This window comes from Triticum aestivum, chromosome 7D (genome assembly GCF_018294505.1).
Source record: "Triticum aestivum cultivar Chinese Spring chromosome 7D, IWGSC CS RefSeq v2.1, whole genome shotgun sequence".
Classification (NCBI taxonomy): domain Eukaryota; kingdom Viridiplantae; phylum Streptophyta; class Magnoliopsida; order Poales; family Poaceae; genus Triticum; species Triticum aestivum.
Window position 1 is genome coordinate 369,388,867 of NC_057814.1, and position 19,127 is coordinate 369,407,993.

Consider the following 19,127-nt stretch of genomic DNA (forward strand, 5'->3'; position numbering starts at 1 on the left):
TGCCTAAGATACCGGAAGGTTATGTTATGGATGAGGAGACAACTAGAGACTTTCTTGCTTGCAATGAGAGAGATGATCTTAAGAAATTATTATGAAAACTGAAGGAGAAATCTTTGAATGCTAGAATGAAATGTGATCCTCAGTTTGCCACTTCACCTATCTTTGTTGATGATAAGGATTATGAATTCTCTGTCGACCTAGAGTTGATTAGTTTGGTTGAATCTGATCCTTTCCATGGTTATGAAACTGAAACTGTTGTGGCACATCTTACTAAGCTGAATGATATAGCCAGCCTATTTGCTCATAATGAGAAAATTCGCTACTATTATATTCTCAAATTATTTTTGTTCTCATTAAAGGGTGATGCTAAGACTTGGTATAATACTCTTGCTCATGGTTGTGTGCGTAGTCCCCAGGATATGATTTATTACTTCTCTGAAAAATATTTTCCTGCTCATAAGAAACAAGCTGCCTTACAGGAAATATTTAACATTGTGCAAATTGAAGAAGAGAGTCTCCCACAAACTTGGGGAAGGCTTCTCCAATTGCTAAGTGCTTTGCTTGATCATCCTCTTAAGAAAAATGAAATACTTGATATCTTCTATAATGGAATAACCGATGCTTCTAGGGACTTCCTAGATAGTTGTGTTGGTTGTGTTTTCAGGGAACGAACTGTTGAACAAGCTGAGGAATTATTGAATAATGTATTGAAAAATTAGGATGATTGGACTGTTCCTAAACCACCGCATAAACTCACTCCAAGGAAGAGGGGCATTTTATATCTCAGTCCTGAAGATATGCAAGAGGCAAAGAAATCCATGATGGAAAAGGGTATTACGGCAGAGGATGTTAAAAATTTACCTCATATTGAAGAGATACATGGACTTGACGCACCCCCATTCAAGATGGTAGAGGTAAATTCCTTAATGAAGTTCAATGATAATGACAACCTTATAATATGCATCCTAGTCAATGCCTTTATGAGTTTGATAATTACATTAGAAAGACAGACCACTTCAATGAAAATGTTATGAAACAATTGAAATATAATTCTGATATGATTGCTCGCTTGAGTGACTTGTTATTTAGAGTCAACAATGATGTTATAGGCGTAGGAAAACATGCTTCTATGGTCCAAACTCAACTAGAACAAGTTGCTAAATCTCAAAGAGAATTGCTTGATGAAATGAATAATAATATCAATGACTTTGCTGTTAGAGTAGCAACTAGAGGAGGTAAAATGACTCAGGAACCATTTTATCCCGAGGGACACCCAAAAATAAGTGAACAAGACTCTCAAATAATTAACACTGATGCACCTAGTCCTTCTAAGAAGAAAAATAAAAAGAAAAATGATAGGACTTTGCATGCTTCTACTGGACCTGAAGTAGAAAAAACCTCCTGAAAATTATAATGATGTTTCTATTTCTGATGCTGAAACTCAATCTGGCAATGAACACTCACCTAGTGATAATGAAAAACATCATGATAAGGTTCATGAAGACACTCAATCAAACAATAAAGAACCAGATAATGATGTTGAAATAGAACCAGCTGTTGATCTTGATAACCCACAACCTAAGAATAAAATATATGATAAAAGAGACTTTGTCGCTAGGAAACATGGTAAGGAAAGAGAACCATGGGTTGAAAAACCTATGCCCTTTCCACCTAAATCAACTAAGAAGAAAGATGATGAAGAATTTGAACGCTTTGTTGAAATGATTAGGCCAGTCTTTTTGCGTACTCGCTTGACTGATTTTTTAAAGATGGCCCCTTATGCAAAGTACATGAAAGACATCATCACCAATAAGAGAAAAATATTGGAAGCTGAAATCTCCACCATGCTTGCTAATTATTCTTTTAAGGATGGAGTACCCAAAAAACTTAGAGATCCTGGAATACCAACTAGACCATGCTCCATCAAAAGAAATTATGTGAAAACTGCTTTGTGTGATTTAGGAGATGGTGTTAGTGTTATGCCTTTCTCTTTATATAAAAGACTTCATTTGAATAAACTCACACCTACTGAAATATCTTTTCAAATGGCTGAGAAATCGACTATCATACCCATCGGTATTTGTGAAGATGTGCCCGTTGTTGTTGCTAATGTTACTATCTTGACTGACTTTGTTATACTTGAGATGCCCGAGGACGACAACATGTCGATTATCCTTGGTAGAACCTTCTTGAATACTGCAGGGGCTATTATTGATTGCAATAAAAGCAAGGTCACTTTTCATATTAATGGTAATGAGCATACGGTGCACTTTCCGAAGAAACAATTCCAAGTGAATGGTATCAACGTTATTGAAAAATCTCTGACACTCACTATTGGAAGCTTTCAACTACCTCTACCTACTGCCAAAAAGAAATATGAAATGCTTATTGTTGGGGACATGCATATCCCCGTAGAGGTAACTTAGTGTTTTACGAAAGTTCTTCGGTTTGATGCTAATCGAAGGTGGTTGTTAATAAGACTTGATCAACCTTATTAATGGATCATTTTCGAGAGGTATGAAGTTGATGAATTTAGTAGGCACTACCTTCTGCTCCCAGCTTTTATTCTCTGTTTTTCTTAGTTAAACTAAATAAATTGCCTTATTTTGTCTGTTTTCCGATTTTTCCCGTACAATAAAAAATGACCCAAAAATAAAAGTTCTTAGAATGCCCTGAAAATTTAATACGATTTTTTGAATATGTAAGAATTTTTTGTGCAAATAACATCCGAGGGGGGTGCACCAGGTGGGCACAACCCACCTGGGCGTGCCAGCAGCCCCAGGCGCGCCCTGGTGGGTTGTGGTCTCCACGTGGGCCCCCTCACTTATCTCTTTAGCCCATGTCACCACCTACCACTACAAAAAAATGCACTTCCGTGATGATACGTGTTTGTCACAGTAGGTCACGTTTTCAGTCATGCATGTACATCCATGACAATATTATGACAGAATCAAGATAGTCATACCTGTGCTGTCGTAGAAGTGCTTTCATCAAGGGTGACCGACACGTGGCATCCACCGTAACGGAACGCCGTTAAGCTATCGGGTCCGGTTTTGGATCCGATAACCCGTTAACAACCCGGACCAATGGAGATTTTCCACGTGTAAAATTCTGATTGGCTGACGGAAACACGTGTCAGGTCCGCGTTGGCACAGGTGTCACTCATCCAATGGGCGAGATGCGCCTATGATATGTTGACACGTGGACCGGCAAAAAAGTGGCCCATAAAGTTTAAATGGGCCGGCCCAACTAAAGGCCCACAAGATTTTGCGGACCATAATGGGCCGGCCCAGCTAAAGGCCCACGAGATTTTGCGGACCATAATGGGCTGGCCCAGCTAAAGGCCCACAAGATTTTGCGGGCCATAATGGGCCAGCCAAGGTAAAGACCCACAAGATTTTTGCGGGCCATAATGGGCTGGCCCAGGTGAAGGCCCATAAGATTTTTGTGGACCATAATGGGCTGGCCCAACTAAAGGCCCACGAGATTTCGCCGACATTAATGGGCTGGCCCAGCTGTAGGCCCACAAGATTTTGAGGACCCTAGTAGCCGGCCCATTAACCGGCTACCATGTTTTGGGCCAAATGCCGGCCCATATTTGATCTGGTCCATTAATGGCCTGCCACGTTCCGGGCCTAACAATGGCCCATATGAGATCCGGCCCGTTAAAAGCCTACCATGTTCTGGGCCAAATTACGGCCCAGATCAGGTCCGGCCCTTTAAGAGGCTTTGGGCTAAATTATGGCCCATATCAGATTCGGCCCGTCAACTGGACGCTATGCTTTTGGGCCCACTTGCTAAAGGCCCATTTAGTAATTCGGCCTGATATTAGTTTCGACCTCTTAAGGGCCCGTTTAACATTTCGGCCCTATATTAATTTCGGCCTGTTAAGAGCCCGTCATATAGTTGGGCCTAACTACGGCCCGGTTTGCATCCGGCCTGCTCGCAGCCGATAATCTGATTGGGCCAAACAAGGACCGAGACAATTTTGGCCTGTTAAAAGCCCGTGATTTGATTGGCTTAATCATGGGCCGGGGTCCATTTCGGGCTTCTGCCGGCCCGTGAGCTGTTCGGCACGTTTCAGGCCCAACCTACTTCTCAGCCTCCTAAAAGCCCATTGAGTTTTCTTGCGAAAAGAGGGCCGGTGGTTTACTCGGCCTATTAAAGGCCCGAGTCTACTAGTGGGCAAGTTTACATTTAGGCCTTCTAACGGACCAAGATGAGGGGGCCCATGATGCGGATCATACATCGTGATTGCATGACGGCCCGATTATGTACCGTAATTTTACGGTTTGGCTGGTTTACTGCGAAGACAAGATATATATACAGTAAAATAACTGCAGCATCGTGAATAAGAAAAAACCTAGACTATACAATAAAGAAATTACGGCATATTACATCCACTGGGCATCAAAGTTCGCCACTATGATAATAAAGCACAAGCAGACAGCAGATTACAAACATGGGGCATCAAAGATCGCCACCGGTGCAACTAAACACGCCGACAAAATAATATACAAAACCGACAGCACTTCAATAGAGTTCAAGAAAGGTTAGCCCTGCTGGGGAGCTGCAGCGCAAGCAGCTGAGCAAGCTGATGAGACTGCGCTTGTTTAACACTTATATCCTCCTCACTCTGAAAGATAAACAAGCAGACAGATGACAGGTTTTGCACATAAAAGTATCAGTGCTGACAATTCATCACATTTCTTACTGATGAATAAAGTGACACAGTTTAAAATTGCATTAACACAATATGGTATTGTTCAGGTCAAGACATGGCAGGAAATGACATTGTGAAGGAGTTGGCGGCTTCACGACACCACTCGATTACAGATCAATAACTCATAAGTATCAATGGTTAGTGTGCTGTCAATTTATCCCATTTCAGATTGGCAAATAAAGAGACGGTTTAAATAATAGTAGAATGATATGACATTGTTCATAGTTAAGACATTGCAGAATATGACATTGTGCTGTAGTGGGTAGGTTCACCACACCACTGGATTACGGATCACGAATAGAAGCATACATGCAGTGCAAAAGAAGATCACTTGCTCTGTATAGTTTAATTTACATGGTATGAAGAAGGAACTTGGTTGTACAACTGAAAACTTAAATTGAGAAGGACAAACTTTTGTTTATGAACTACATAATAAACTTTAAACATGCAATTTAATGCAAACACCAAAAATAAATAGCTGTTGCAGTCATGCCTAACCAAATATACACAACAAAGTTTGAAGGCTTGAGAAGGAAAAACTTACATTATTGGTGAAGGCAGGCTCTATAAAGCCCTTGTCCATGCTGATGGGGGGGGGGGCAATTCAAGAAGTTTACCACAGAATATTCTTCATAAGCATTGCCTTTATTCTACATTTTGTTAAGAGTAAATATAGATGTGACAATATAAGAAAAAAATGGAGAATATTTAAGATAAGATGAAGAGTGATGCTACATAACCAAGTAGCTATAAATATAAGTACAGCGATACAGGCAAAAGGTACAGCCAAGAGCAATGCAGAGCTAAACTTCTTCAGTACCATCGGTGTTATCCAACCTTATGGTAAGAGTAAATATAGATCTTATGTGTAGAAAATGGAGGGCAAAGGAAAATAAGCTGCAGAGTGATGGTAGATGAACAACTACCTGTCAATATAAGTACATTGATAAAGGACATCAGGTACTTACAAGAACAATGCAGAGCTAAAAAAATTCATTGGCATTGGATATATTCTACACTAATGTAACCATTCATACAGATTAGATAATTTGGTGCGAACAATTGATAAGCAAGCTATCATGCATACTGCTATCACATAATGAACCAGGTATGTATGCAAGTACAGTGATACAGGACAACAGGTACTAACAAGAGCAAAGCAGCAGGCAGCATATTTGCGATATCCCGTCGTTCTTTTCAAACCGGAATTCTTTTTCGAGCAGATTTCCTGCAAAAAAGATCCGTAAGGCACATGCGGAAAAGTAGAAGTTCAAATTGTCATGCGATATCATAGCCAGTACCTCATCCTCGGAACGAGACCAGTGCATAAGAAGGTTTTTCCATTCAATGTCTTCTAAATTTAGCACGGGAGACTTCACTAGAAATTCGTTTATAGACTTGCCATCAAAGTGTGATTTCCTCAGGTAACACCAATACTGCTGCAATGCTTCCTTGAAAAGTGCAAGCAAGCTTTGCTCGTCATGACTATCCAGATTGACCCTCGCCTACTTACAACAATGTAATGTAAATCATTGATGTGTTCAATCAGCAGAAAACAAGAAAATAATCACCATGAATAATAGCACTTACACGTAAGTGGGACAGGAAGATGTGAAAATGGTGTTTGTCTTCACTATAATCTTCCCATGATGGGAATATATGCACGTAGTCCCTAACAACATTGAAAGCCTTGTCTTTTAAACTGGGAATAACTGGAATGGGGTTCCAATCTGCAGGAATTGGCCGTCTCTGCAGTTGGGATAGGTCTTCGGCCGGTGGACTTGCTGTACTTTTTGCTGGAGTGGGATTTTTCTGTGGTACGGCTGGTGCTATGGCAACTGAAATCGGCATACCTTTTGCTGGAGTGCAGGTCCTGTGCGGTGCGGCTAGTGGTGTGGCCAGTGAAGTATGGGTACAGTCTGCTGGAGTCGATCCTACGTTTTGTGTCACTGGTTGTACAGCCAATATAAGTGGGGTGTTGTTTGATCTCTCTGGCACAACCACGTTTTTCAAGGACTTTGCTGGTGCTCCTTCAGGTTCGGCAATCACCCTCTTCCTTTTTGATGTCTGATGCATAAGAACAACATTTGTGTGGAAAAACATGGTATGATGACATATGGAATATGTATTGATAATGGATGGGCATGGCATCTCGACATATATGATGAGTAAACTAAGCAGATGGCAGTGCAACAAAGTAGAAGAAATGCAAGACAACATATGCAAGATGCGCACAACCAATAAAACCTTGCCAAATTAGAACAGGCACCGTGATGGGTGAACAGGACAGGCCATCTGCCTTTGACTCCTCGAGGTTAGAATAGTCATTAGGATCATATTCTGAACAAGAATCAACAGGTGGGGAGCGTATGAGTTTTATTGCATCCAGAATGGCACTCAATGCCTTGGTGCCAATTTCGTAAGTCATTGCGGTGTTTAGCTTCAAGAGTGGACTGCCGCTAGTGCGACACAAAGCAGCTACACAGATCATAGTGTAGATATAACGGGAAAAACGTAAGCATCAGAGTAAAATCAGCAAAGTGGAACTTGCTGGAATATATGTGCTAGTATTGCTGGTCGCTTCAGATACCAGCTCTCTTCAACTGAAGGTACGGTACTGTTAATATCAGTGTAACTCTCAAAGGCGACACAGCTCCCCACATTTCCTTGCTATTCTTATAGGATTCAAGTGGGCAGGCCACTACAAATCCTATTCCCATGTTTACAAAATCCTACGAATCAAAGAGGCCCGACGAGTTCAAAGTGTCCATACCAACTGACCGTATAGACCTCTACACTGCAAATGTCCCTGCTCATCTTCACTACAAGGAACATACTGTACTACTATCATACTCCCTCCGTTCGAAAATATAAGTCTTGGTAGAGATTTCCACTATGGATCACATACAGATGTATCCAGATACATTTTAGAGTGTAGATTCACTCATTTTGCTCCATATGTAGTCCATGGTGGAATCTATACAAAGACTTGTATTTAGGAACGGAGAGAGGACTTATTAAAGAAGAACGGAAGAGGAACATGCTAAAGAAGAGCAAGCAGATTTTGGATAATAAAATGTTCGTTGCGCAGTGCCCACACATGATGAACCAGAGCGCATTAGGAAAGCAACTCCCTGCTGTCTCTCTATATGTGGTGCACGTGCTTTTTCGAAAGTAAAGTAGGAACATTAGCTGACCAATTAAATTTTATCTGTTTTAGTAATATCAGCATCATATCAGATTCGTACTCAAGCAACAAGTTTGGAATTATGAGTGGCACGTTGTTTAGCTTGATGGATTCAGGAGCAGTGCTAAGCAGGTACGATGATGTTACTGAATATAAAGGCATGTCTGTGTGCAAGTCGCGTGACTTTTCTCATTTGGGCCAGTCGACCATTTCAGGCAGTTGGATGAAGATCCTACATCTCCTAACCCTTCTTCTTCCTCGTCTCTGATTCTTCCCATACAGAACACCGCACGGGCCGCCGGCCGGACCATCGGCCCCCACCGCCTGTGTTCCTCCGCCACCCCCACCCCCACCCCCACCATCGTCGAGTTTTCTTCGTTCGGCGAGGCCCCACCACCGCCCCCCACAACCAAAGTCCCCACCCGAGCCCCTTCGTTCGCACCGGCGAACTCCGACGAGCTCTGAAAAATCGACTGACCCAATTTTGAAATTTAGTCTACTGTGATTTAACTAGTGTGGAATATAGAAGGCAAAAACCATAAGCATTGGGAGTATAGTGTTGAGCGTGCCATGGCAGATCTGAAGGTGCAAACCGGACAAAGGCAACTTCGCAACCAATGTTTGCTTTCAACTAGCAAGTAAGTGATGGACAAGAAATCAGAGTAAAGCAGTGGCGATCTATTTTCTTGCTGCGACAAATAAGTTGACCATTTACGAAAGAGTACCGCCTTTGGTGCGGCGTCGTGTATGCATCTGCTGAGAATTTGACGGAGCTGCGGTAGCGATGGCTGTCGGCGGCGTGGAAGCAGATCTAGGAGGGTAGACGGTGGCGGTGGGGTGCGGTGGACGAGACGGTCGTAGGAGCGGCGCCGGCAAGGTGGACGACGGCGGGGATGAAGCGAGAGGACGGGATGCAAGGATCCCTGTCCAAAGCCGTGGATGAGAGAGGTCGATATCTTGTAATGGACGGCGACGTCGGGGTATCAGCTCCGGCATGGTGGAGGAGGACGGCGGTGGATGGGGTGGCGGACGGAGGAGGCTGGGGTGGAGAGGGTGTTTTGGCGCCCACGGAGTACGATTGGGGAAATGGAGGTGGAGAGGAAGGGGGAACCATGTCTTCAGGGCGCGCTTGTCTCAAATGCGAGGAAATTTACAAACTTAGCCCCCGTTTCAAATTTCCTACATCACAACAATATTAGTTGGTTGGGGATAGGACGGTAATCTCGCATACACCAAATATTTGCCGACGAGAGTTTGTTTTTGGCGCCCACCGTGTATGAATCGGGGAGGAAGTCGATTTCGGCTGAGGACACATTGTGTTTTGGCGCCCACCGTGTATGAATCCGGGTGAGAGGCGGTTATGTCACGTTTGAGTGAAATTACAAACCTACCCCTATCAAAACCTATAGAAATCGAGCAGATAGGCTTTGCGTGGCAGGGATAGGCAGTAGTAATTTCCGTCTCGCAGATTTTGGTTTCGGGCGGTTACTACGACTTTCCCCGCTTCGTTCAAATTTTGCAGAGTGCACGTTTACCGTGCCAACTCAATTCGAATCCCGTTTGTATTCTATTTTTTCAGGCGGGATCCATTTTCGATTGGAATAAAATTCTATATACATCATTTTTTAATATATACTTTCTAAAGCACAACAAAGAATTCTGCTCCTTTATATGTATAATATGATATACAAATACAATGATCTCAAAATCATAAGGTTGAATTCAAAAAATTAAACCAAATTATGTTCTACTAAAATGTATGGATCAGTAATATCTATATATATTAAATAACATAGATGTGTGTGTATTCATATGAGTATGCATGTTTGATAGATCAATTTTGGTTTGAGTATGGATTACATGTATCATCATCTCGAATTCAAATATTTGAATCCCTTTTATGTTCACTCCTTTCATGCCCATCTCTCTCGCATGCATGGTCCTTCATGTAGCTATCACTCTCTTTTCTCCAGCTCACCCGCACACTCACTTCATGTTTCTCCTATCCTCGCAAACATGGTCTCTTGACGTCTCCCTTGAGAAGTGTCACACTCTCCCTATCATTATACATTACACGATTTTCATTATCTCTCACGTCTCTACCGTTCTCTCGTATCACTAGGTACCTTAGCTTTCTTTTTCACCGCCACACACACAGTCTCCACTCGTCTTTCACTTTGTCTTTCTCTCTATAGGATTCTCTCACACACCCTATATGTCTCTAGATATGAATCATACCACTAAAATTACTCTCTCTCTCTCTCTCTCTCTCTCCTGTAGACACAACATTTGTTGCGGTCTCCTTTTCGTCTCCATCCCAGACTGACATTATTCATTTGTTTACCGATCAGACAAACTCCCCCCTCTCTCTCTCTCTCTCACACACACACAACTCCTGCTTCCACTCCCCTTCCCGACTACCGTCTCCCTCTCTCACACACAAAACTCTCGCTTTCGCACCCCCGACTCGTATTTCTCTCACAAACATTTATCGACTAGCCTCTAGATAGGTTTATACACCCGCACACTCGTGCTTCCACTATCGCATACATGTCTCTCTCCCGCTCCTTGTATCTATGTAGATTTTTCTTCCCTTCTTGAGACACGCCCTCTCGATCGTGCACACACACACTATCGCCTCATTTTAAGCTGATACCTCTCGCACACAACTCTTTGTGTCTTTGTCACACATGCACTCCGTCCTCCTCCTCTCTCCCTCTCTCTCTCACACATGGGCTTTTTGCAACAACTAGCAAGATGCCCATGCGTTGCACGGAACATCAAGATGCATTTGTATGAGTAGTTTATCTTGTGGGAGAAAAGGATGAACAAGGGAAGGCCTTATTTGCAAGTGTGGAGAGGGGTGTGGGTATCTTTTTGCAAAATTGCCATAGTTTCCTTCTTATCCGTCAGATATAGATCGGACGGCCTATATTGCAGGATGGCAGGCACACGATCATCACCGACTATGCTTTTTATAAGAGTAGGGATAAAAAACTGAGTTGGTGATGATGGTGGGCCTGCCATCCTGCAATATAGGCCGTCCGATTTATATGTGACGGATAGGAACGAAACTATGGCAATTTACCCGCACTCCTCTCCACATTTGCAGATAAGGCCTTCCCTCGTTCATCCTGTTCTCCCACAAGATCTTGATGTTCCGTGCAACGCACGGGCATCTTGCTAGTAAGAGTATAAATTAGACATATACCACTTCTCGAATCTTGAAACCAACAACATTCCTCCCTTATCTCATCAAAATCGCCAAAGGAATATATTTTGAGTGAAACATAACAATTTTTTAGTGATATACATATTTCAAAACTAGACTTTTTTTTATCAAATCGGTGAATATGTATTAATCTACTCAGATCGTGTGGCAACGCATTGGCACATTGCTAGTAGTTATTATAATTTTTTGGACACCAGACAAACGGTGGAGTACATATACGAAGAGAAGAGGCGCACGCACGCAGTCGGTCTCTCGCTGTCCCGCACACACGAGTGTTACGTAAAGGCAACGTTAACAAATAAACCCTAAAACCCTAGGTGCATGATTGCTGCATTCGCGGGTACCAGGTACGTGGTGGAGCGCACCTTTGTAGGAATAGTCAGCTCGCGTGATAATTTCATCCGTAGGAGTTGATGGTCGGGACCACAGGTGAACGACTTGGAGGCGGTGGCTCGCCAGTTGCCATAGATCGAGTAGCCACATTTAAAACATCATTTTTTTGCGGGGTTAAGAACGATTGGTATGGAGTGAAAATGGAATTCATAGTACTATGTACCTCCTTGGCGTATGGTTGTATGGGTTTATGTTGCGAGATGTTGAACCTGGTAGTTCTAGGGCAAATACTATGTTTAGATTTAGATGTTGGGTTTCAGTAATGAAAATCGGAAGGGGGAAACCCTTCTTTGATTAAAAAAAACTACCCCCGTTCTGGTTTACTAGCCCCCATCGTATTTTTGGTCAAAGTTTGTCCATGAATTTTACTTGTAAAATGTGAATGGAAAACGAGATTTTGTTATATGCAAACAAAAAAGGACTGGAGGGAGTGATTGCTCTGACACGGACGCGACCTCTCATAGCACATGCATTGAACCGGCGCGCCGGCCAAGAGGGCCCCACTCGCTACAGGCCCGGCTGAACACACCTCCTCGCCGCATGCAACCGGCTTTAGACTGCCCGCCTGCCTTCATTGAATCCACGCGTGTGCCGGCAACACGTCCTTCCGCGAGCCGGCCGACATTTTTGAACACAAAAAATGACCAAAATATAATTAATTACACATGGTATTGACTTGTTGTGCTCGCACTGGAAGCAGGAACTAGAGGTTTTTCTTTATTCATAACTCTCCTCAAATTTTTTTGGCTTTGAAGTGAATCATGGTTGTGGACATTATGTATGAATGTGGAGATATCTGTGAACATGAGTTTGATGTGGAAGTTGAACTTAGAATGTCGGGCTTGCGCGTGAACTATACCATGTCCAATGCTTCGTCTGTTATTGTTTGGAAAGTAATTGCTGTTATTACATGACCCGAAAAAAAAATAGTTTGTGCCACATCAGTAGATGCACGAACATCACAACAGGCATGCTGACTAGATAAACATTTGAACCTAGCTACTATGAAGGAAATTTTGTATTGACAACAATTTTAGATAGCAGGAGACGCCTAGCCTGCTCTGCCTCTGCTAGCTTATTTCTGGCTTCTTCCATTTCTTCTTTGGCATGGGTGAAGAGAGCATCTGATTGCTCTTTTCGCTTCTTCAGGAACTCAGCTACATTCTCAAGGGCTGCTGCACGCTTTCTTTCAGCCTTTACTAGAGCCACGAGGACACGAACAGCTGACGACTCCACCTGGCTTGTGTGTAATCCAGCATCATCTGGGAATTTGCACCTTGTGTCTAATCCAGCATCATTAGGGAACTCGCACCTTGTGTGTAATCCAGCCTCATTCTGGAAACATGATCTCGAGGTTGACCATACTTCCCTCCTCGCAGGAACTGCATCCTGACATGAAGTTACTTCTTTTTTAGATAATTACTAAGAGCAACCCAGATCCATTTAGTAGAAGCCAGATAAACAGAACTGGGAGAAGTGAATTCAAAAGGAAAAATAATATAAAAACAGACTACAAGGTGAGAACACCCACTTCCTACATCAAGCTAAAAACGAAAGCATTAGGACGATAAAGACTCTTATTGTGACACATCGAAGAACACGAGGCTTAAGAGAAACAGAAACTACAACATATACACATCGAAGAACATGAGGCTAAACGAAAGTAATTGAAAGGGTGTTACTTACCAAAGCTCGTTTTACAGGTTCGGTGCAGCTCCTCTTTAACTTGCCACGCTCCTTGAAGATGTCCCCAATATCCCGTGTTTGGTCTTCATTGCTCCTCTGCATGTTCGCACTCGTGGTTTTAAAATCTCAACATGGCAAGAAAAATATACTACTAGTAATACTCGCGCATCTTGTGGGCAACATTTAAAGCACTCGTCTGCCATGTTAGAGGCATCTCCAACAGAAATCGCAACGCGCGGCGCTTTAAAAAAGCGTTTACAGTGCTGAGATCGAGAATTAGAGATAGAGAGTAGAGGATAGGTCTCAGCATAGATAGATAAAAAAATTGATTATTCAACTACTCCTCGTCGTGCGACTCCTCCTCAGTGATGTCCTCCTCTGACGTCTGACTGTAGGCCTGAAGATACCGATCATCGTCGGATTCCCAGGGCGACGCTGCTCCTAGCCTCATGTTGAATTGAGTGTCCGCTTTTCGCCTACGCTTGTCCTCGCGATAGGCGGCTCACCCCGCCCTCCTCTTATCCATCTCTGCCCTCCTTTGCTCATAGAACTCGCGCTCGTTGATGGTGTCCTGCGGGAAGCGTTGGCGCCACAGCGCCATGGCTTCCTCGTCCGTCTCGGCATCCCGCCTCCGATTGTCGCGACAATCCTCGTCGGTGATAAGCCGGGGCAGAGGCGCGAGCTCTTGTGCCCGCTCCCGCGTCAGCACATTGGGGAAGTTCAATGTTCTATGAGGCCACCGAAGGCGCCATGCCGCCGCGTCGTACGCGCGGGCGGCCTCGTTGGTGGTGTCGAAATTGCCGAGGCCGAGGCGCATCCCGAGGAACCGGATCTCGGCGGAGAAGCCGCCGGAGGGGCACGCGCGGACGCCGCGGTATCCCCAAGTTTCCCGGCGACGGGGCGGCATGGTGGCGGCGAGGCGAGAAAGAGCGGGGAGAGAGCGGTGGCAAGGCACAGAGCGGGGACAGAGCGGTGGCAAGGAACAGAGCGGTGGGAGGGCGTTGGATTTTATAAAGCGCGCCGAACGCCGCGCGCCAAAACTAGCGCATGCCCGGCCGCTTTTTCCCGCGCGTGCAATCCTTTCCCGACGTCTCTGCTATCTCTACTCTCTTCTCTACTGTTATATTTATTTTATATTTAATATTTATCTCTACTTCTCTACTCTTTATTTTTTTCTCTACTTTTCCCCTACTCTTATAAAAAACAGAGTTGGTGATGATGGTGTTCCTGCCATCCTGCAATATAGGCCATCCGATTTATATCCGACGGATAGGAAGGAAACTGTGGCAATTTTGCAAAAAGATACCCACACCCCTCTCCGCATTTGCAAATAAGGCATTCCCTCATTCATCCTTTTCTCCCACAAGATAAACTACTCATACAAATGCATCTGGATGCGTGCAACGCATGTGCATCTTACTACTTCTAAAAAACTATCCATCATTTGCTACACTACTGGTTGCAGATGAAATACCTACCCAAGCACAACGCGATACCAGGAGCGACGCACAATTACAAGCTGTATTCTGTTGGACAATGGAGGCTATAACCAATTACTTTTACGGGAAACAATAGCACCCAGGAAATTTGAAAGGGTAGGTATGAACAAAATTGGAACTGCATATGTAACTGCTAAGTGATTCAATAACACACATTACCAATCGAGGAGGAGAACGATGGTCGCGGCGGCCTCTGTGAGTTATGGTCGGCAACGGGAGTTAGTTCATTGTCCACGACGGTGGTGCTTCTGCGCTTGGTGTCGGCTTCCGGGAAGCAGATCCGAGACCGTGGAAGACGGTGCCGGGGAAGAGGCTCCGTGTACGACGACGACGGTGGACCGGCTTCAGTGCAGCATATGAGATCGTCGATGAGGCAGAAGCGCTGCGGTGGACGAGTGCGCCGATGTAGAAGGGGAGGAGCACGAAGGCTACGATGCCGTGGAGAAGTCTACTTTGCGGTCGGGATAGAAAATGGGGAGTACTCAGGTGTACTACTCTGGGTGCCGGGGTGGGGTTGGCTGGGTAGGGTGAACCTGAAGTTACGAAAACAGTCCCCGACCATTCGTCATCCGTAGGCCTGTTCTGAAGGCTATGATGGTAACTTCCCACTGCTCGAATCAGGGTCGCGGGAGATTTTCCCGCCGACCTCAAAATTTTGTGACACTGAACTCCCCGCATGGCGTGTTGGGTGATTCGGCTAAGCAACTAGCGAGCAGTACTAGTAAACTCTGCATATTAGGTTTGACCAAAGTCAAACTTCCTAAAGTTTGACCAAGTTTATAGAAAAATATAAACATTTACCATAACAGATATGTATGATGTGAAAGTACATTCAATAATGAATCTAATGGTATTTATTTGTTATTGTATATGTTAATATTTTTGTTATAAACTTTCTGAGAGTTTACAAAACTTGACTTTGACCAATGCTAATACGCAGACTTAAATAAAAACGGAGGGTGTACACATTTGTTTTCTTAGGATGTAGTGAATTAATCATTTCTTGAAATTGTGAAATAAATATATTAGGCTACTGACTTCGAATGTAATGGTCTATACAATTCAATAGTTACAATCATTGTCAAATTCCAGGATGTAGACGAGGTCTATAGTACTTCACAACATGCTCAAACTCGCATAATCCCAGTCAAATGACAATCAAAATGCATTTCATAGTTATTACTTTTTAGGATGCAACAAAACCAACAATAACTCTACATCAGCCATTATAAAAGCAACATTTTGAACATATCTGAATGTGTGAATGAAACGTGCAGAGAGAGCTTGCGAAGATGGAGCAGATAGGCCGGGAAAGATTGTATGTATGTGGACGAGAGAGTAGGAGACAAGCCTAACAAAACAGAGAGAGGGAGATAGAGAGAGAAAGAGAGAGGAAGAAGTTAGGTCTGTGAGAAAGATGGAGACATGTAATATACGTGAGATGCGAGTGCATCCGGATTCTGTACACGTGGAAGGAGAAGAGACAGCAGGTTTGATGAGAGAGCGGGAAAAAGATGGACGAGAGGGGAAGGATCTCGTGGGTTGAGGGATTGATAAATTTGTGCGGGGAAGAGAGGGTTTGGTAATTTTGTGCGAGAGAGAGAGAGAGGGTGGGGGGGAGGAGTCAGTCAGCCGTCGTCACATCATCCTGCTTCCAAATGGCCCCGCATTCTCTAGCGCAGTGTGGTCACCGTCTTTGATCTCCTCGATGCCCTCTTTAAAGATTGAGGTGTTGTGCATGCTGGGGTGTAGAGAAGCACAAGCGAGAGTGGTCGCCATATAACCTTGGATGGGGATGAATTGTGTGCTCGGGGGAGGGTGTGTGTGTGTGCTGTGTGCTAGATATTGAGAGAAAACAAACCTAAGGAGAGAAATGTGTGTGTATGTGATGGAAAGCTACTTGCTAAACAGGGTATTCATGAAGAGATTGTGCGTGCGAGATAGAGAGCGATGTGCGGGCCTTGAGGTGGGCAGGGGCCGGGTGAGGGTGTCAAAATGTGCGCGTTGATGCATGTGTTACATGCGATCGTGCGAGGGACGGACGAATCGAGAGAGATGGTTGTGTTACGGATGCTCCTCTCTCTCTCTCTCTCACACACACACACAAGTAAAAAGGAAGACCATTCTCTCATGTATACACAACGTATCGGCATCTGTCTATGTCTCACTCATGCATGACCATTTGCAAATTCACACCTCTCTATGTCCCTATCACACACACACCGTCTCCACATTGCCCATCCGCCACAACACACATATGGACACATACACACGTTCTCTCTCAGTCACACACACAAAATCAGTATTAAAAAAAACTAGGGCGCACCTAAAACGTCCAAATCCAAATAAACACGAACTGGAGCTAAATTCAAATATATAGAAATATTGTAGCGTCAAGAACTTTTCTCGGAAAAAAAAGTTGAGTAATATTCGGGGATTGTTTTCACACACACAAAAAGGTTCGGTGGATGTCCTTCGAGGGCGACACGGTGACGCACCGTTCGATCGACCGCGCGGCCGCGGTTCACGCGCTTGCACATGATTCCGTATCGTGGTTGTGGTAACTAATAAAAGCGTTGCCTAAGTCTAATGTTTACGTGTACTAGTACGGTTTTCTTTTAAGTTTGACCAACCCTATATAAAACTAAACTAAGCTCCCATATGCGCACTCATCAATATGCCGCCGCTGCCGTTGCGCATGCCGGCGTCCGCCTGCTCCGGCGAACAATTTCTCGCCCATCACCGCCGTGTCGCCGCCAAGCCGAAGGCTCGCCCGCTCACATCGTCTGCAGTCCCTCCTCGCGATGCCGCCGCGCTGCCAAGCACGCGAGCAGCTGGTGGAGCCGCGTCTATGCACGCAGTGTACGAAGAGGAGGACGAGCACGTGCTCCAGCACGCCGGCGAGGAGGAACTAGCGTGTCATTGTCATCTCCGCCCGAGCGGAGGAGGCGCGCATGGTGGCTGTCGTGGCGGAAGCCGGTCGCGCACGCGTCGAGCCCGCAAACCGGGTGCGGACGCGGAATCTACCTTCGAGACCTTGAATGCCACGTGGATCCTGCAATCTGAAGGAGCAATTTGGGTCAGTCGACTCTTGTGAGGCGTTTCATGCAACATGGATGGCTAGAAGGGCTTGTTCAACCTCCGAAATAGATGCACGGTTCATCTTCTCAGCCCGCCACACGCCTAACCGCCTGCCGCAGCCGCCGCGCCCTCCCCTGAACTGCCTGCCACCGCCATGCTCCCCCACCCCCGCCATCCGTTTAACCCCGGGCATGATCCATTTTTTTCCGGCGAACTGCATTCGACACCCAAAACTCATAAGATAGATCATGGGCACACTGCCATCTTCTTCCTTCACTCCGTCGAACTTCTTTCACAAATCGACTGACCCAAATTATACTACTAGTACGAACGTATTAACTACAGTAGGAACACGAAGATACGAGCAGTAGTACCAACTGCAAGAAGAACAGTAGTAAGACATAGTACTAGTACTACTGCACGTACTAAAGAGTTCAAATAACGAGAAAGAACATAAACATAGTTTTGCTCGGGCCTCAGCACAACACACCCTTGAAAATAAACTAAGCAACTAGTCCGCTTGACACTGCAGTAGAACCAGCATGAGCGACGACACTGCCACCTACTTGGAGTCCGAGTCCACGTCCTCGACTTCGTCCTCGTCCCTCTTCCTCTTCCTCTTCGCCGACGCTTCTTTGCTTGAACCGGACACTGGGCTCTGCTTCTTCATCCAACCCTTGTAGATATTTAAACAAAGGTAGGCATCCATTGCTGCGTACAGGATGTGATCTTCATCTAATGTCTTCGACTCCCATGCATGATGAAACTCGTGGTGAGGTTTCTTCAGTTTAGCGTACGAATGATCAACCATGGCTGCTGCCAGGGTCAACATTGAAGGCTGAGAGGAGGACACCAGGCTTGCCTTCTGGAGATCGAAGGGCTGGCCTACAACGAGACCTATCCGACCCAGGATTTCCTTGTCGTTCCTAAAGTCTACAGTAACGAATTTGACTCGGCCGCCCTTGAGGAACTTCTTAAATTCCTCGCACTCAACGTCGGCATGGCATATGTGGTAGACCAAGCATAAGTCATGCACGCAAACCTGGATCACGGCGGGCTTCTTCTTCTCTGCCTCCTTTAGTTTCTTCTCGCTTCCCAGGACTGTGGTGTACTCAACATCTAGCCCAGCGATCCACTCATCATTTGAGTTTTCGAACATGCGTTTGAAGCGAGCAAGGCATACTTTCACCGTTGCGGAAGAACGGGTGTAGATGACGTCGAACTCATCGCCGGTGATGGTTCTAACCTTGTACTCACCGTCGATCATGGAGATTTGGGACGCCATGGAATTGGGAGGAGGGTTAGGATTAGTGGAACTGTCGTAAT